Source organism: Rhyacophila brunnea, unplaced genomic scaffold (genome assembly GCF_057557595.1).
Source record: "Rhyacophila brunnea isolate RB1 unplaced genomic scaffold, BYU_Rbru_1.0 scaffold_8, whole genome shotgun sequence".
In the NCBI taxonomy this organism is placed as follows: Eukaryota; Metazoa; Arthropoda; class Insecta; order Trichoptera; family Rhyacophilidae; genus Rhyacophila; species Rhyacophila brunnea.
Genome location: NW_028233350.1, coordinates 42,545,128 through 42,566,639, shown reverse-complemented (window position 1 = coordinate 42,566,639; position 21,512 = coordinate 42,545,128). Strand labels below are relative to the sequence as shown.

Below are 21,512 nucleotides of genomic sequence, written 5' to 3'. Positions count from 1 at the left end.
ACAGTTACGAGGCCCCCTTTAAAATCTTTTGACGACTCAATTGCGTCGTTTGCGTCAAACAAAATCAACGCTGCAGCCTGCAATAGTGTGATAGTAAAATATCTTCTTTTTTCGCTTAAATTAATACAACTAGGTGTTAGCACATCACTGTTTATTTCCCAGTATGGATGGGAGGTATGTCATGGGAACTAACCGGCTCGCTCTGTGGACTATAATACTAAAAAACGTAATTAATACTGTTGCACTCAATCCGCAAGACTGTACTGAACTGTACAAATAAAATGATGTAACTGCCTAGTAGGAATAGTGATATAAATCTTTTATCACGGCACGGAAGTCGTGTCGTATGCCCTCTTATCTAAATGATTTAACTCAGGAAATATACAAATAAATACATACCTGTACGAAATAGAGTTAAGACTAATCACTAAAGGTTATCAGGTACACTTCCTTGCGCTGACTTTTATTAAGTGCCCAACGTAAAATCGACTTATTCAGTGATAAAAACAAAAACAGCAATTTTAATTAAATACCTACATATGTTTTAAAAACTTACAGAAACACACCTATAATACAAAAAAATTGAACCGATTGGGATTCAAACTTATACCTTTCACTTCATGTGAGTGGTATTGTGCCCAAATCTAGGTACCGATTCGTTATATTATTATGTAGGTATATATTATATATTATTGTTTTTTGACCATGTCCGCACTTTGGTGTGAGCACGTCAATTTGTTTTGTGATGACGTCGGAGGAATATATTCTTAAATCGTGTAAAGATGACTAAAAACGTTCCGCATGTACTTGAAAACGAAAACATGTCAATGAATATATACTATTATTATTACGAATATAATAATAAACATAACATTAAAAGGACGTAAGTTGAATTTTTATGACAAATTATATATCTATCGTTCGGCTCGCGTCATCTGCACAATCCGCGCATCGCCTAGTCACGATCTTTTTAGACCATGACTCAGCTGAAGTAAGGCCTTAGGGGATCTTTATTTACCTACATATTTTTTCCGACTTATACGCGGCGTAAATGGAAACTCTGCCGTTCTTGGTAGTATTGGCTTGTGTTTATCTGATAATTATCTTAGGCATCGGGGGCATCCGTTGTTTGTTCTTTCAAGGTACAGAATTAACCTGCCAATTGGGAGGGCAATAACTATGTTTAATCAAATTGCTTCGGATATTGATATATTATAGGGTGAATTTGGGTGGACGTTGTTTTATAAGTTTTTACGATGGGATCTATCAACCTAGTTCATTCTGTGTACTTTCATGTACTATTATTTTTTATTATTTTATTATTGTATTATTTTTATTTGAAAATTGGTTACTTACTTTATGACATTTCTAGTTTGTTATGTTCACATATACACCCACGATGGCCGCGTGGCTTAAGCGCCGGTCTTTAGTGTCGAGGGTCCCGGGTTCGAATCCTGGGTCTGGCAAGTACACAAATTGTTTTTCAATTTGTGTATGAGTTATAGTATGGACCTAATAGGTTGAGCAAGTGGCTGACATCCATTTCTCGTAAAAATAAAATCTGTTAATACAAACCTCAACTCTGTGGAGGCCCTATATCTGGATCTTATTAGGATCGGACATGGTCGAAAGAAAGAAAGAAAGAAATGTTCATTATATGTAAATAAATTTGAATTGAATTAACTGATTTTTTTTAACGGGAAATTGATGTTAGGCACTTGCTCAACCTATCAGGTCTATACTCTAACGAGTCCAACTCAAAATACACATTGAAAAAGTGTATTTGCCAGACCCAGGATTCGAGCCTGGGATCCACCACATTATAAGCTGACGCGTTAGTCGCTCTGCCATGTGGGCAACCGTTGGTTCTTCGACTAGAGTGTTATTGATAAGGCTCACTTTTCTGTCATTACAAAAAGCAGTAATGTATAATTATTTTGCGTCTTTCATTTGCAAGATCCTGCACCCTATAATGGAGGTGTTTTGGATCCTTTGGATCTTTTGCAAACACAAGAATCGTCGGTAAATCGCAAGTAAGTGACTATTATTAAATTAAAACTTACAACGCACCTAATTATGCCAAATCACAGGGAAAAAGAAAGTCGATATAAAACCTTATAAATAGAAACAATAAATTCATTGCATCATTTCCTTCATAATTCATGGAATTTTATGATATCCAAAGTAATAAATATTATTCTGTTTATAAAGTATCTACTACATACACAGTCTAGCCGATTTATTGCACCGAGTGGTAAAAGCAGGTCACCCTACGTAATATGCACTGCACATTACCTGATTCTGTACAAACAGGCGTAATGAATATTATTATATAATGAAGATTATGTGCACAGTATTGTTATGCATTAAGATTGAATAAAACAGAATATTATTACGCATACAAAGTGATGTTTTAATTATTATTAATTTGCACTTTATCAGATTTTCCTGCCTGAAATATATATGTAGTTTAATCAAGCGCGCATACAAAATAATGATTTGGAGGGGTCCATTTCGAAGATGTATTCATAATAATCAGAGGCGCACACAGAAAAATGGTTTGGGGGGGAGGGGGTACATTAACAAAATACATCTTTTTATTAAGGTGGTCTGATGGGACGGGGTGAACAAAATCTTGCCGGTGCCACAGATTTCCATATTCACTTATAGGTATATCGATTTATGAGGCACCAAGACCAAACGGCTTTTAATCCTCGTCATATGCTGTTAGTAGTACTAGAGTTTGTATACCTATTGATGAAGAGATCACGGCTCTTCGTCGTGGGTCTAATGCGTCAATGACATTGAGCTACTTTACAAGCTGTTTGTTGGCGAATTTAAAAGCGGGCGATTCAGCTACTGCGATTGTGATGATGACACACAAAACTTTCCATTCGCTGAGAAGCCAACAAGCTAGCGACTATTTTGACTGAACGTAGTTTGTTTTTTACCGGGAGGTCGCTACTACGCTCTACTGCGCAGAGGCAGTAGGCCCACACGCCGGCTTGTAGCGTGTACAGTTGACCGGCTTTTAACTTTTCTCGGTAGAAACGGAAAAAATACAAATGATTTAGGTAAATAGCACACTAGTTGTTGTTCTTCTTCTTCGTCAGAATGTCATGATTGAGGATCGTGACCTGGATGATTTGATTGTCAAACATCCTTCTCAATGGGTTATTACTTATTCCCACTCCTCTCGGCATTCTATGATATAAAATGCATGGCATCTGGCCACTTGAAGACCCGTAGCACTCATAAATTTGTGCAACTATCTAGAGCATTGAATGTTTGTTTAATAGACAAGACAGCGTGGATGTCACAAATGTACACAAAAGATCCTAATAAATATGACTTTTAAGCCATGCGCATTCGATAGCCACCTGTGGATGTGACAGCTCGTAAAAACACGAAATACTTGTAGGTCACTAGTTTAACGACAGGCGGTCTGAAGAATGTACCAGGAAAAGTGCGATATTCGTGATAGCTTGTGGGGTAAATGTAGAAGCCACTCCCTCCGAATTTTCGTGGCCACGGGCAATTAAAGCTCTTTAAGCCTCCTCCTCCGCAAATAGTAAAGCAAATAATCATGGTGTACTTATGGCCTTTCGCTTCATAAATATAATTAGTCAGCCAAATATGAAACTGCCGTAAAAATTATGAGATCATGGTGGAATTACTTTGTTAAAAGTGCGAAGCATTGTTTTTTCCAATCTTTCTCATGTTCATTAATTTATGTGAAAAAATAAAATGAATGGGCAACTTACACATGGGTATAAATCAAACTTCATTCAAACTCAGTTTATTTCTAATGTAGTTATTTGTTATTAAAAGTATTTTTTCTGTTAGATTTTCGTTTTTATTTTATTTTTTATAAAAATTGATAAAAAAAATCAATCCCGAAACTTTCGGGATTATGTTTGTCAATCCCGGGATTCATAGGTATCGAAAATAGCTCGGGATCCCGGGATTGGAATCCCTAGTCTACACTCTACATATTAGAAAAATCATAGAATACAAAAAAATGGACTGAGTGGGATCACATCTCACTCAGACTCACATCTTTTACTTTCCTGGTGAATGTTCTAGCCTTTAAACTACGTTTTATATGAGGTATTAAAACTTCATTTTCTAAGAATTTTCTAATTGGTATGTTTCTGAGGTTTTATATATTTTCTATTTATTCTATTAGAAATAAACATTCTTAAAATGTTGTGTGTGTTCATTACCTACTGATTATTACGTTTTTCCACCAAAAAATAACAGTACTTAAATAAATAATATTTAAGTAAACAGTATAACAATAATAATACATATTTATCAGATGGCTATATCTTATATATTTAAATCTTCCATTGTGTATCTTTCTGCGAAGATGTTGGAGTAGGTACATAAAGCTATTTTGCTATAATTACTACATCGAAGTAGGAAGTGGAAAAGCAAATGCACCATAGCGTTCATTCATTGCATTTAGATGCAAGTTGCACCCAAGCGAATCTAATCTCTACGAGCGTACTTATTAAAGGTTTGTAATTATTATCGAAAACCGTTATCAAATTATCTAATACCTTTTATTGTTAGAGTTTATTAAACCGTTCTTTTCAATATTTGTTGTGTATCTACCTACTATTATTTGCCAACCTAATATGACCTTTATATTATACTTGTAGATATACTAAAAGTAAATTTGTGCAGTTTTATTTGGGCTTCTTACATATTATTTAACTTAATTTAATTTATACGAAATGTTGGAATTATTCGAAATTATTTGAAATTGGAATTTGGTGACGTGAGGAGAAATTATACAAAAGTGCATATTAAACTTTGTTAGTCATACGTATTTGTTTTTATTGAACTAAGACTATAATTATTTACAGATGCTATTGGTTAGTTTTTCAAAATCAATTAAGTACTGCCTAAACCAAACCATAATAGTTTTGGAATATTTTGGGCGATGCGGCAAAATTGTGCACGCCTTTTCGTTCATACTTATTTGTTTTCGTTGGATTAAGAATACATAATATTACACAATATATATATTGTTGGTTAATTTTTTTAAATTCACCCTACCTAAACCAAACTGTAATAGGTAGATACAAAATATTATTCTATCTACAAAATATTAAAAGTTATGTATGATTTAATTTCATATTTTTAGATATTTTATAGATAGACGAATATTTTTGACTGCCTATTATCTATTATGGCTTGATTTTTGCAGGGATTAATTGAATTTAAAAAAACTACCAACATCATATGTAAATTGTAGTCGTATATTTCAATGAAAACAAATACGTATGACAGACAAAGTTTCGTGTGCACTATTTATGGCTGATCTTAACAGCCTACCTCCACCCTTCGCCGCTGCCGTATACTATATTTTCTTCAATTTTATTAGATTTAATATGAACATTAATTCAATTTTCATAGCTGATTTTGGCAAAATTCATGAATTCAAGAATGAAAACCTCCTAGCCTAACAAATAATCCAAAGTTAAATTAATTAATGACTTATTGTTGTTTTTATTTAATAAAACTCTGTAGTAATTATTCCACTTTTAATTAATATATTAGGACCGGATTAAAAGTGGAATAAGTATCTACTACAAAAAAATGCGTTTTATTAAATAAAAACAACAATACAATGCAGTTCCACCATGAATTGACAGTTAACAAAATAAAAGAAATTAATTAATGACTAGAATAGTGTAAATTGACAAGAACCGTTTTTTATTTAGACATGAATTTTATGTCAATACTATACGACCCAAAGAGCTTGGACGGTCTTTAATATACGGCCATATATTTCCGATACAACATTTCACAGTGAAGTGTGATACGGCGAACTGCATACGTACAAGTTTCCGGACACGAAATTGTATATGTTTACTAGTTTACTTATTGAAGCACGTACCCTCTACTGACCACACCGAGCGTTGTCTAAAAACTGGGAACTCATTTCTTTTCTGTGTCTAAAAATGTGTAACACTTAATAATGTAATATGGGCATTATGTTAAATACGTATTTGTATAATACACTCTACTTGAGTCTACTTAAGTAGGGAAATACTTGTGTATGGGGTCATACTACACTTAGAAGTCGGTCGGTATCTTTATTAGACTTCCGCTGACTTCCGGAATCACGGTCCGTCAAGGCGCACCAGGCCGAGTCGAAGAATCGCTTCCCGTAACCACAACGCTGGACTATCAGTGCTCTACTGCAGGACCGAACCGAAAGAACTTTTGTCCGGAAATTATACTTATCGTCGTTGCGCCTTTTTTCAAAACTTTACAGGATATGCTAAAAACAATGCGAATTACAATGCCTGTCGCCTACAACATCGAAATATTTTTTAAAGCAATTCCAAAATACCTTTTATCATAATCATTAAGTATATTTTTTCCTTGGTATAGAATTAATTATTATAAAATTTTTGGTGCAAAAAACGTATTTTGTGAAATTTATGCACATAGCTAGAGTTGGGTATTTCCCGAGAAAATCTCAATCTCGAGATTTGGGATTTCCTGAGAAGAATTCTCGAGATATCGGGAAATTTAAAAAAAACCTATAAAAATACTAAAATCAGTGTAAAAACAGGCAAATTAAAAAAAATATGTTTTTTTTATTTATATAAGAAGACCAACAAATAGAAGTAGGAAAACAAAAATAATTCAAAAAATTACTTATTAAAATAGAATTTCAAAAAACACAGACTGTCAATCGCTGCGCCAAAAAGTGCGACACTTCGTACCCTTGTGGCGCAGCATCAAGGGTACCGTCGCTGTGGCCGGCCCTCCCTCACCCTGCAGCGGTGCTACAAGAACGACCTACGTGCTGCAGGTCTGACATGGCGGGAGGCGCAAGAGTTGGCGATGGACCGAGAGAAGCGGCACGAACTTGTGCTTGCTCTACGCCCCAACGTTGGGACGTGACAGGGTGGAAGAAGAAGATGTTTGATACAAATTAATATCAAAGTTACTTTCTTATTGAATCTAATAAAATTTGAACATTACTGTCTACAATGCTCTACTAACAACGCGTCATTTTTTGATCTCAATGCTATACAACCATTTATTTACGGTAAAACAGCTCACTGACCTCAAGCTGAACTGTAATTTGGTGAAATGTAATAGGAATGTGCAATTTACGTGTAACTGTATCTATAGTCTATGCATGTAACCCTTTTGAGATGTTTATATCTATGTAAGTTGATCGACAAGTGTAATGTAAGTACTAATTTTAATAGTTTTTGTCAAGCTAAATTCCAATTTTGAAATATGTGCTTACATAAGTTTGATAGATTAATTTTTATATTTTTTAAAACAAATGGATGTGCCATCAGCTGTCAATTCTTGGTGGAAATACAATACCGTAATTAAAATAAAACACAAATATGTAGTTTACTTATTATTATTAAAACCATGTCCTTTCCTTAGATGTTGCATATTATAGACAACACACGTCTCCTCCAAGATTAACTTTCGCTCGTCAGTCATCTCGCATCTCCCCAGAGCATGCCTCCTCCAGGACGCTGGAATCCAGTTGGCTCAAAGAACAGGCAAGAAAGTTTGAAATTCTCTTGAGGCATTCGCGCGTGACCGAGCCAGGTCCAACGTCGCCTCTTCACTCTAAGTGTGATGAGAAGCTTCTTGGTCTGCTCTTGTATATCGTCATTATTATTAACACTACTACAACAGGCCAAATGACAGTGGTGTAGTGAAATAATAGTATATTTTTAGTAATATAAGTAAAACAATCACAAATGGGTCTAGGACAATTCGGCACCGGGACAACTGGGTGCCACGCAATCCAATGAAATAATAATTCTCAATCCGCAATAAAAAACCTTATGTTAAAAGCAAAATGAATTAAAACTACTCAGTAGTAGATAGAAACTGATTATAATTCCTCATCTACTTTCTATATAAAATCGTAACGAAACTCTGGCATTGTGCTGGCACCCAGTTGTCCCATTCCCAACACAAACACCCAGGCATTGAAAAAATTATATACATATATTGGGAATCGAACCCTGGACCCCCCGGTCTACGAGTTCCAGAAGTTATAGGCACACAGTTTCATTTAGTTTACTGTTGGCTTCCTCCGCTTAATCAAGTAAATCGTCAATTATCAAGAATTTTACTTTACATATTATGAAATGTTATAAAAGTAACAAAAAATGTAAATTTATCAAATTCATCGTCTATTTATTCTAATAGATAAAGTAAGAAATTATTAGCAAATCAATTATTACCCATTGATGCTGCTAGACACGCTAATAAAATGGTATAAAATCTAAATCCAGGAAACGGTTTCACATCGGCGGTTTCAAAATGTGTTTCGGACGACACAGTCATCTGTAAAAAGGTTGACAAACATTAACTGCAAAATGTAGCACACTTCTGTTAGTTTAACCACTCGAGTATTTACAAACCGGTTATATATTAATTTATTCATAATCGATGGACTTTATCGACGCTATTATGCAAGCGGAAACCGTGCGCAACCGCGTTATAATAAAATATTAGACAACTTTGATTATATAACGAAAATCATAATAAATATTTGGGCCCATTTACATCTACCGCTGACACTGAGCTACTTTACGCGGCGTCTCTTTTCGGAGTGCTTACAAAAACAATGACAAGAGATGGTTTAACCATTATAATAATAATATGTAAGTATTGTATTTTTTGTAATGCGTCAACATGTAATAATTATTCTTACAAATAAAAAAAAATCTTTATATTATGCTGTTCCACTCACGGTGGACGTAGGCTGTTAAGATCTGACATAAAAAGTGCACACTATACTTTGTCAGTCAAATGTATTAGACTACAATAAAATATTGTTTGTTAGTTTTTAAAATTAAATTAAACCCTGCTTAATCCTAACCATAGTAGATGTAGTCTACCAATATTTTATAGATATAAGAATATTTTTTATCGATTATGCGCATCTATTTGATACACAATACTGCTATCGAGGGTAGTTTATCCTATTTTTCTATTGAGGTTTTAATTGTTACAATAAGTTAGCCGTCTCTAAACAAACAGTCAAAACTGTCTATAGGTAGCTCTAAAAATTAGCACAGCCAAGAGAGGTGCTGTCAAAACATATCAATTATTGTAACAATTACATCTAACGTATTGTAAAAATTATGACACTTCAATACAAACATATGAAAAACTACCATGGATAGTCGCCTATAGCGGCCGATAGCAGTCTTGTGCATAGAATAGATGCGATGGTTTGGTAAGGCAGGGCTTAATTAATTTTAAAATCTAACCCACCATCTGCAAATTGTATTATTTTTTTTCTTCTAAGTTTAATGAAAACAAATTAGTATGACAAAGTTTAGTGTGAACTATTTATGTTGAATCTAAACAGCCTACATCCACCCCTCGTCACTGAGTACAAACATTTTAGAAGAGTCAATATTTTTTTAACAATATCTGCTGTAATTACCCTTTTGACTGCGGGTTACCTGCCAATGGTCAAGCGATAGCTATCTATGAGTTGTGAGTTTATTTCAAGGAGGTGAAATGTGATACTATATTTTGGCCAGAACCAGCATTTGGCGGCCAAATAAACCGAGTATTAACGGTAAACGGCTGTGATGGAGAGCGGTCAACGCCTCTTCTTGGCCGTGACCACCCCTCACGATCTTCTGCTTCATTCAGGTCACAATGAAGGCTGCCCACAGTAAGCTACTTCAGTTGCTCGCTCCAACGCGCCGACGCTCTTTCTCTGCTTCGTCTTCCATCTGAATGATTGCTTGGTTTGTCCTGTGCTCTGTCTAAGAAACACAAAGCATGTGGCGCTAACTCCCAGTTTATAAAATTGTGGGTCTCGGGTTAATCAGATGTTGTTTTGTTCAATGTGTGTTCAGACCTAGAACATGGACCTAATAGGTTGAGCATGTAACTTGTTACAAAATGTCTTTCCAAGAATTGGAACACCGTGCATTCGTATATTTCTAATTGACACTTTCTGTACCTAATATTTCTGCCTTTTTATTCTCTACACCTACACCAACACAAAATTTCTGTTTCTTTCACAAATATACAATGATGTTTAGGTATCCGTTTGACAAGAGGTCACGCAGCATTTCGTCGGAACTGTGTGCGCGGGAGAGATTTGCAACATTACGGGCAGTAATGATTTATGATTTATATAGGGGTTTCGTTTCTGACAAATTCGTGTGTGACACAACTGCACCATAACTCAGATCGACATCTCACGCAATGACGGGTCTCATAAAACATTGCTGTGATTTGTATGTGTAAAGTAATAATTATATTAGGAGAAATTACCGTATGTGATGCAAAACGGTTTTGGACAGGTGAGCACCTGTGGGTGCGCCTTTACGACGTGTGACCGTTCCTTTATGGGAGAGCGGGTAGGCATTGAGCCTCGGAAAATGCACCGGTGCGAGGGAAGGCTATTTAACTACTCAATTATGTAATGCTGATAGGGTTTTCCTTGTGAATTGTAATAACACTAATAACAAATGAATCTTTTAAACAATTACTTAAGAAAACGATTTTATAAATTTTCATTTGACGGTGGTTTCTGGAATTTGCAAGCAATCATTCAGAGTAAATTATTATTTGTAATTCCTTTAGATGTCATATCCTCTGAAAGGAGAGTACCTTTGAATTATGTAAATCGAGGGAATTTCATCTAATCAGTCATTCAGATCGGGTTTTACATCAGACAATTTAATTTATACCGTTCAAGAATTTTTCTTTTGGATATAAGGTTTGCACTTCTACTTTTCATCTATAGTACCTAAAGTTGTTAATTTTAATGTTGTTTTATTGTTACCCTTCGCTTTATGTTCCTATTATATACACTATTTATTTAATTATTAATAATTTAGCCATCACTATTTTCCGAGTACATTTGGTGTTGCCAGTGGTTTTAGGGATGACCTAGTAGAAACCATTATTTTCCAATATGCCACAAATATACCTAGTAAGTAAATAATTAAGTATGTGTATGTAGATAAGAAAATGTAGATCATACATAAAATATCATTGACTTTAATATAATTTAAGTAATAACTGTGTGTGTTTATGACAAAATTTATTATTAATATAATATCTAATATACTGTTTCACATATCAAAAGCTGATATGTCTTCAATTAAATATGTAAACTGTCAAGCAAACATATGATTAATACTGTTGATTCTATAGAATAAGCATGTTTAACTTCAAGAAAGTAGGCTGTGATCTACTTATCCAGTATCAAGACTGACAGTGATCTACCACACTTAACCATTGTCATTTTTCATCTTAAATAAACGTATTATATTTGATTGAGTATAGTGAAGCGTTACAAATTAAATAACACTTGTCTTGCATTATCGCAAAGATATTCCTAATTTCTCATTAGTTATGAAAATCATAAAGTTTGGTCATCTTATGGGCACTCATTGCGCCCATAGTCAAATTATTGTCCCAAAGAGAAACTAGGCCTAAGTTTAAAGCACGGGGATTCACGTCTTCTCTTACTCATACTCCTGCGGCAGACCGTCAGTGATACAATACGAATCAATTGATACGACGAGGTCATGCGGGCTTCCTCGTTCACGTAAGCTGGTTAAGGAAATAATAGGTGTGGTTAATGCTTCTTTCCAGAACTCAATAAAATCATAACTGAATGTAGACTGAATGTAACTGTGTGTTCAGGATGCCGCCAGAGAGTGTGACACTTCGTAACCTTGTAGCATAGCCTCGAGGGTTCCATCGCCGTGACTGGCATTCTCTCACCCTGCAGCAGTGCTACAAAAGCGATGTACGCGCTGCAGGTCTGGCATGGCGGGAGGCGTGCGAGTTAGCAATATACCATAGGAAGTGGCGCGAACTTGTGCGTGTCCTATACCCCAATGCTGGGTCGTGACAGAATGAAAGAAGAAGAAGAATGTAGACGTTTATTACATTTTCGCGGCTCAATTCCTATTGGCCAATACGGCGATCGGCATGCATGTTTTATATTTACCATATTTTCGATTAAAATATTGTGAAGTGCTCTCCTGAAAATGCAGTGAATCAGAAAATCAACGTCATTTTTTTTTATAAAAATTATTATTTGGCCAAAAGTACCATAGACTTTTTTTAAAGTATCCACTTATTTAAAAAAAAAAAAAAAAAAACTGCACTATTGCAAAAACAGCTATCATAATAATTACAATTTGAATGCTTCCGCTAAAATTGTTTCACTTTTTAAAACAATCAATCGACTAATTTAAATGCCGCACTTTTTTCTTACCAGCTGTCAAATTGATAAATGGTTTATATTTCTAATCAGGTAAGTTATAAATTACAATGATGTGATAGCTATTTATAAGCAGTGACCATTGATCACTTTCAATTATAGACACACTCGGATAAGACAGGTTTAAATGATTGAATCGGAGTCAGTATTTTTTTTATTTATTTCAGGAAGTTTATTTTTATACTCGGCATTATTATGCAGTTTAATAAACAAACCAATACTTAGTAAGTAGTTCATTAATTTTTTTTTATATCGCACGTACAATTTTATTTAACGCCCACTGTGCTGGATTAACGATTCCGGGCGCGAATTTCACCGAGTACCTAGTTGTTATTTTCATTTTTTCACCGTTATATATTTTTTTTGTTTGTTATAATGATGTGTCCTTTTCCACTAATGGTCGATCCCAAATTTACAAACTAATCCACTGTTTATAGGTTTTGGCAGTGGCGAGGGGTTGAGGTAGGCTGTTAAGATCCGACATAAATAGTGCACAGTAGACATTGTCAGTCATAATTATTTGTTTTCAATACATATTATTACAGATGGTTAGTTTCTTGGTTTGTTTTTAAAAATGCCAATAAAACCTGCCTAACCCAGAGCATAATTAATAGTTTAGGAATGCTTTGGGCGATGTGACAAAGATAGTGCACACTTTTTCGGCGAAATTTATTTGTTTTCGTTGAATTAAGAATACATATTACAGTGAGGGTGTTGGTTAGTTTTTTTTAAATATAATAGACAAAAAATATTTTTTTGATATACGAATGTTTTTTGACAAATATCTATTATGACTTGATTTACTCTATCTAATTTTTAAATTTTAAAAACAAACCAACACTTTCTGCAATTTATAGTCTTAATTCAATGACATTTAATTTAACACCCACGGTGGCCGGACTGTCACGCCGTGGGTCCTAGGCTCGAATCCTGGGTCTGGCAAGTACACATATTGTTTTTCAATTTGTGTGTGAGTCAGGGTATGGACCTAATAGGTTGAGCAAGTGGCTGACATCCATTTCTCGTAAAAAAAAAAACGAAATCTGTTCTCTACTCTGTGGTGTCCCATATGATCCTATTAGGATCGGACATGGTAAAAAAATCAATGAATACGAATACGTATGACTGATAAAGTTTAGTGTGCACTATTTATGTCATATCTTAATAACCTACCTCCACTCGTCGCCACTAAGTTTTCGGGTATACTTGCTATTGGTAAAAGGTTAATCCGATCGATAGTTCTTAACCCTAGTCTTAGTTATATTGATAAGGAGGTCGTATTTGCGACTTTCTTCAACTACACTGTACAGTGACGTCCCTAGACAGAATGCCGCCCCTAGGCAGCGCCAAAATGCCGGTTCATTCTTTTTACAGTATTTTTTATCATCCTTCCATGACTCCAATACCTTAGAAATGTGTCGGATACATTACCAACAAATTATAGACTGTAATTATTCACAAATCTGCTCGTGTCGTTTCTGGTCACTAAGGACGCCGAAGGGTAACGGAAGTAAACTAGACATCGCGAACCCAACAAAAAATTACAGCCCTGTTAAACCTTTTATGTTAATTAATACATTATGTTTCCAATCATTAAGCTGAATTTTTAATGGAAAGATAATTTCGTTATTACTAAGATTATGTAGCTATTTCTCCTCGATTTGCCGCCCTTCGAGTAACTGCCGCCCCCAAGCGTCGCTCAATCTGCCTACCCCCACGGGACGTCACTGACACTGTGTACCGGCTCTCTGAGTTCTCTTTCATCATCAGCGATTTGCATAGTAGGTATGTGGACACTTGTCTTCTAGAAAAAAATATATTTTCTTTAATAATGTATTACTTGTGATACTTATGAAAATATGCGCGTTTTAAAGATGCTCTTGTAATGGCAGAAACAAATTTTTATGGATTCGCAATCATGGTGGTGAAAATAAACAAGTTTGCGGATTTCAAATCTGTTGGAAAGAAAATAGAGAGCGGTGTTGCAAAATGCCATTTTGATACGAAATCAATAATCTATGGAGCGTTCAGTGGAGGTGTATTTGCTAATAATTCTCAGAGCCTCGCGAATAATAAATAATATGTGAGCGGATGAATTAGGGATTGCAATATTATTGATTTGTTGACCAAGCGGATAGCACGAATCCACCAACTGAGACCGAATTCCGAGAAAAAAGAGGAAATGAAAAGCTCATTATTTCATAAGCTGCTACAGAACTTGTAATGTTGCAATTTGCAATGTTGGTAAATTGCAGTGAACACAGAAATAATGTGAAGTAGACTGCCTTATGGGTGAGGCCATTATAAGCTTTAATTATCAAATATGGATAAATATATTATTACATGTAAATTGCACGTATTACATTTCACTGTGAGCTTTTTACCAGGAACTAATGACGTGTTGTTCGGGGAACTTTGCAGACATATTAAAATGTTCTTAGATTCAATAGGTATGTAAGAACATTAAGTTAATGTTGATTGCTATTAAATATTTGATAATAACACTGTTATTGTTATCAGATAATATTTGAAAGGCAAGACTTGATATTTGCAATCAGTCATCAGTCATCACACTCATCACCTACCAGAATTTTAAATATATATCTACGATAATATGATTGTATTGATGAAGTATTTAACTAACTATTTTCTTCTGTCTTCCCCTTGTATTCCGGTGATTGTCCTAAAGGGGTGTACCTACGGAAAGGGAAGAGCTGCTCAGGTTGGTTCAACCAGCTCATCAGACCGTCCGGCTTGGACGCCACAATTTTGTTGCATTTATACAATTTTACGTGTCATACTGCACTCGCGAAGGCTCTATACTAGGCGATTATTTAAACTTTAAAGCTTACATTCCAAGAAAAATATACTAAAGACATTATAAAGTTAAAAAATAAACAAAACCATTTGTCGTCAGAATTTTGAAATTCGTATCACAGGTAAAATATTTTATTTTGTTAGGAATTAGTTAAATAGGTCACGTGACCTCAGCCCGTCTACCGCAGTGTATGCAATACGGTAGAGTCTAACGGGGCAGATCGGAAAACCTTTGCGCATAATATTATTGTCTATGACTGCAGGTTTGTCCAAAATAATTAATAATATGATAATTTAAAAAAAATAATTTCTGTGACATTTAATCACATTTGTAAATTATTTTATCTAAAGATTTTTAATGTGTATAAAATGTTTAGGAAAATTCACAAGCTCATAAGGTGTAGTGCGAAGCAGTTTGTGGTTTGGTAGGGTTATGACCCCCACATCTTGAAGAGGGCCCCCCTACCTATCGCTAAGGTTAAAGGCAGTGTGACAATCTACAGTTGTGTATTCGAAATAGTCTTCAAGGTAGTCAAAATAGTTCTTTAGGGTATTTTATAGCGATTTTTTGTATTTTTTAATACACCTACTTGAATTATGGAGTTGTCGAATATCGACAAACAATAATGAAAAATTGCATCGTGCAACCACATATTTTTAAATGTTAGTATGCTTGAAGTGAAATAGCGCCACAGGCGACATTTTTTTTACTGTTAGTGAAATTTTGTGATGTGTGTTTATCTCACTTGCCTGGCCCCCCATAAGCCCGGGCCCCCAGGCCAAAGTTATGTCAGCCCCCCCCCCTTGTGGGGGCCACGGGTGGGGTCATTAACTTCAATGTAAGTACAGTAATCTCTCAGTAATCCGCCACCCCAAAAACCAGACAAGTGTCCAATTAGTGAAAGCGGCGGATTATAGTGACATTAAAAATATGGTCAAAATTGAAACAGGTATTTCGTAAAAATAGTTTTTTGAGAAATTTGTACTAGTAAATTACGGTTTTATTTATAATCAACATCAAGTAAAAATATACATTGTATTTATAAACTAAGTTTATTTTCTAAATATTAAACAGTAAATCACTTGACACAGCGCTCGGAATGGAAAATTTTACGAACCGGAGCGCTCGATAATTTTATGAAAATATTAACGTTGTTATCTAATTGTATATGTATTTTATAAAAATAAGTCTGTTAGATTTTTTATTATATGACATATCTAGCTCAGGCGGTCAAATTAATATTTCCATGAGACGGAGCGATAATTTTAGAGATTTTATGAACCGGAACGGCGCTCCGGTGCGTTCCAGACCATTTCGAGCCCTGACTTGACACAACCAGTTGTTCAGTGAGGCAGATATTCTAGAATGGCTTAGGATTCCTGGCTTTCTCTATGACCAAAAGCTTCATCTTGTGTGACCCGGTTTCATTGGAGTACGGCATAATTATTGTGATGTGGTCCTTGGGCGCTTTCCTCCCTGGTACATTACTTTCTTCGCGATGAACGTACCTACGTTTTACGAAGGAAAAGTTTCCAAAATAACACCGTCTCATCTGCGTTGTATACTTGTATGTGGCGGACTACTGAATTTGACAATCGAATACCGGCGAATTATAGAGCTTGATTTTGTGCTTTCAACTAGTAAAAATAACGGCGGATTATAGTAGTAGTTGTCGGATAATTGAGCGGCGGATCACTGAGAGTGTACTGTATTACATTTCGCCGTATCACAGTTCACCATACCGGAAGTACATATAATATTTTGGTGTTTAACTGAGGTTATTCTTGTAATATCCTCGTGTTTTGTTTCTGTGATAATTAGATGCGCTTTTCCGTGACAGAACGTCCGAGTTATTTGTTAAACGCTGCGCTGCGCAACATCCACCATTAATTTGTGTTGCGATGGACAATCCCATGCATTGTTATTCAGTAAATTGTCTCACTGATTTTGTATCTGAAACAATGGCCCAATTATTTCGCGCGCCGGCGATCGCTGCAAGAAATAGGAAATTATAACATGGACAGAGGATGTTCCCACGGTTTTCGGCTAGTAATGGCGACGGCTCCTCTTGCGACCGACTTCTAAATTATCTAATTGTATCTGTCTTTAGACCAGTGTGGACGCTTCCTTTCCCATTTGTAATACGTTTTATTGGGCCATTATGAATGACGCTTATGGAGATTGCGCTGGTGCAGCGATGCTATTGTATGACTTGCGAGCCGAAATGCATTCACAAAAATATAAATTGTATTCAACGAACAATTCACAAGACTTGAAAGAGTAACATTCTTATATTAAACATAAGTACACAATTCGGATATACCTCGGCGGATCTATTCTATACACAAGGCTGCTTTCGGTCCAGTACGGTAGCTAAATAGGGTAGGAAAGTATGGAATAATTAATACTATGATAATATGAAAAATATGGGTTAATCGTAAACACGTGTTAGAATAATACGGTATTTTAAATAGTTACGTCTGTGTGATAATGATATCGACTTTAGAAAGGAAAAATATCGTAATCCACACAAATCAGATTTTACAGGAGGCACAAAAACCTTTTGGTTTATGATTTTCGGTCAAAGTTAAAATACAAAATAGGCATAACCGTAAAGTGCATGATAATTAGTATTTTCGTTTTTATATCCTTAATGAAAAACCAACAAAAATGATGGTTAGGTCGTTTTTCCCACTTCACTTCCTTCTTTAAAAAACAATAAAAATAGATGAAATATAATACATTGTCATTTGCAGTTAATATCATTTGGACACAACGTGTATTTAGGCGTGTACAACGTTATTATCCAATGAAACCTATTTTGAAAAAAAAAGGGTTACGTCCTTTTTCGTTTCTACAGTCGATATGCATTAAAGTTTGTTACGTAAATGTAACGTGCATTATTGAGTGCCGTCTGCATGCTTTGCCGCCATAAAATACCCCGCTTCAAAATATTGGTCCACTGCAATAGGTTCCATTACTATTTATTAATCTGCTGTGTGGGGCTACATTATTTGAAAAGGTTGAAGATGACTGGCATAAAGCGTAATATAACGTAATGGCCTACTTCCTAAATTGTTTCTCTGCGATGTTATTTGATTTTTTCATCGTCTTGTCTACTTTTTATGAGAGTCCGAATAAAATATTACGCAATTATGCCGTCGAAGCGACAAAATTCTACACTCTATAATGGCATTACGCCATTTTGGATCGCATTTCAGATATTGGTCAATGCGGGAACGATTGACAAACTTTCATCAAGATTAAGAAGATGATTTTAATGGTTCTCATACTTCATTGAATGCATAAGCCAATGGCTTCTCATATCCGTGTCCGTAAAATTGTACGTGTGCAGTTGGACGTATCATAGTTCACTGCAGTGGTGAAATATATAGATAAGTATAATAGTAGAAGTAGGCACTAAAATTTGTCAGTCATACTTATTTGTTTTCATTGAACTACAAATACATAATGCATAATCGTCACCAGTGGCGCACCCAGGATTTAATATTGGGGGGGGGGGGGGCAAGGAGGAGAATGTAAATTAGTCCCATAGGCTCTTTTTATTCTTCATATACTTATTTTTGCATATTTTCACAATACATGGCGATATATTTGTACAGTTTATCCTAGTTTTTATTAAATTGGAGGCATAGTGGCGGTAACCGTTGAGCGTGTCATCAGCGACTGGCGGATTGGAAGTGACTAACAGCGACCATGCTGGAAATGTGCACCTGGTATGCTAAAACATTACTCAAATAATATTGGCTGTGCCACCCGCTTGGTCTAGAGCAGTGTTTCCCAGAGTGTAGTACGCGTACACCCTGGGGTACGGGAAGAGTTTGGTGGGGTACGCGCTGCACCGGGCTACGGGTGCGCCTGGTGCAACAAGCATTAATACAACATCCATGCTAGAAGGTTTATCGCATGCGGAAGAAGAGCAATTGTTGGAATTATTAGATTCAGATGGATTCTTGCAAAATAAATATAAGGAGTGTACTTAAACATCATTAAGGTTGCAAATGCAACATGTGTATCCAGTTTTAACAGAGAAATTCCTGAAATACATCTTGCCTTTTCCAACTTCATATATATGTGAAGTTTCTAAAGCTTTTTCAGCATTTGTAGACATTAAGTCAAAGAAAAGGAACAGCCTTTTGGGTGTGGAACCGCATTTCAGATTAAAATTAATAACCAGGGAACCAAATTACGATGATCTGTCGTTTCAACATAAACAATTTCATCCTTCTCATTGATTATAATGAATGTTATTTTTTATAATATAACTTTTATTTATATTTTATTACGAATGAATTTATTTTTCGTTTATTATTATTTTGTTTATGTACTACAAAAGGAAAATACGAATATATTTTGATTGTTATTAAAGTACGTAGGTATATGCATTTTTCTTTGACGAGGGGTACTCAGTGTTACGAAAATAATAGAAGGGGTACACAGATGTTGAAAGTTTGGGGAACACTGGTCTAGAGAGCTACAATATTTATACCGAATTCCACCGAAAAAAATGTTCTTTTGACTTACACCACCACCATATGTTTATCGTAGATTTTTGGTTTTTTAATATTGAGGTTATTAATTGAAAGTGGACAAAAAAAAGTATTATTGCATTTAACTTATACACAACCTACTCAAAACAACACAGCCTAATATCTCGTTTATCGCACTTTTGTCTATTGCACTCGGTGTACCTACACCATGGCCCCCACATCCTGAAACGGGCCCTCAGGCTAGGGTATTTGACGGGCCCCCTATCCACCGCTTAGATTAAAGGCAGTGTGAAACACTACATTAACGTTTTTCAAACTGTGTTTTAGTTCAAATTGAGGGTACTTATATAGTGAATTATTGGCGATTTTCAATACATCTACTTTAATAATGGAGCTGTCGAGTATCGACACATAATAATCAGAAAATATATTGGACAATTATATAATTAAAAAATTTCATGGTCATGAAGTATAATAGCGCCGCGGGCGACTTTTTTACTATTAAAGCTAATTTATGATGTGTGTTTATCTCACTTATCTGGTCAACCCGACACTCCGGGCCCCCCACACCCCGGGCCCTCAGGCTAGAGCCCTGTCAGCCCTCCCCAGCCATGACCTACACCACTCTGGAATTCGGGTGGACACCGAGAATTTTTTGACAGTTCATTAGGGAACGGGTTTCTAAAAAAACTCGACGTGTTTCGAAATTTTTGTGTTAGAAATTAAAATCTAAGAAATTTTTCTAAAAAGGGTGCTGGAGAATTACAAATCATTTTTTTGCCGTGTTATTTGCCTAAGCCCAAGGTATAGTTTATTGGCTTTCAATTTCAATAAGTAAAATCATTCTGATGATTTTGATATTTTGGGGGGTGCCAGAGCCCCCTGCCCCCCCTGGGTGCGCCACTGATCGTCACTGTACAGGCCAAGTAGCGTAACCCCCAAATATCAAATTGTTCAGGAAGTGAAAAAAACTGTGGGCATTGGATTTACTTATTATTTTATATAATATTTATTTATTATTATATATAATATATACCCATATATTATTTTGTTACAAATTGAGTGGCTTACTCTGTACCTACCCTGTGGCTTACGTTTAGAGAGGGTTGCAGGATTTGGCTGGAATATTTTTTGTCAATTTACAAATGGCTTAAAAATAGTTTTGAATTATTTTGATATGCCATATTTTTCTTGGCCAGTTCGTGTAAGAGTATGCAATAAGTCCATTACCATCAAAATGTCACTTTGGTGAAAAGTGAAGGTTACGCTACTTGGCCTGTACAGTGACGATATGGTATTGGTTAGTTTTTAAAAATTAATTAAACCCTGCCTAAAGCAAACCATAATAGATATTAGGTAAAAATATTCTTCTCTATAACATATCTGAAATTATGGCCTTCAAATATGATATATAATATTAGATATTTTATAAATAGAAAAATAAACCTCAGAATAATGCACTTTTTCGTGTACATTCTTCATACCTGGACACTCTACCTACACTGTGAATCTAGCGATAAGCACCTGGCCGGCAGATATAACTACGGGTATTCACCTGCGTATTATTGCGAGCTGTCGCATCCAAAAGTGGGTATCGAATGCACATGGCTTAACAGTCATCGTTATTAGGATCATTAGTGTCCATTTGTGTCATCCGCGACGTCTTGTCTTATGCCGCATCTGAATATTAAAGCAAACATTTGATGCCCCAGATAGTTTATGATTTATGATTGCCACGGGTCTTTAAGTGATTATTTACCATTAATTAATTTGTATTTTTACCGTTTCTGGACCCGGCGTTACTTAAAAGAATTTATACGACCGTTTTATAAGACAACCGAACTTAGACAATAGATACAGCAACCGAAGCATTTGCTACCAGGTTATTAAAGAGACAGTC

The 21,512-nt window shown here is 35.4% G+C and overlaps 1 protein-coding gene across 1 annotated transcript in view; it reads right to left on the bottom strand.

The window, feature by feature from the left end:
* LOC147064259 (uncharacterized) overlaps positions 1-16,812 on the bottom strand; it is a 53,584-nt gene extending 36,772 nt beyond the window's left edge. The window contains exon 1 of the mRNA XM_085958918.1: positions 16,705-16,812. The gene's annotated coding sequence lies outside the window, so the exon portion shown is untranslated. The remainder of the gene's footprint in view (positions 1-16,704) is intronic.
* Between the last annotated feature and the right edge of the window lie 4,700 nt (positions 16,813-21,512).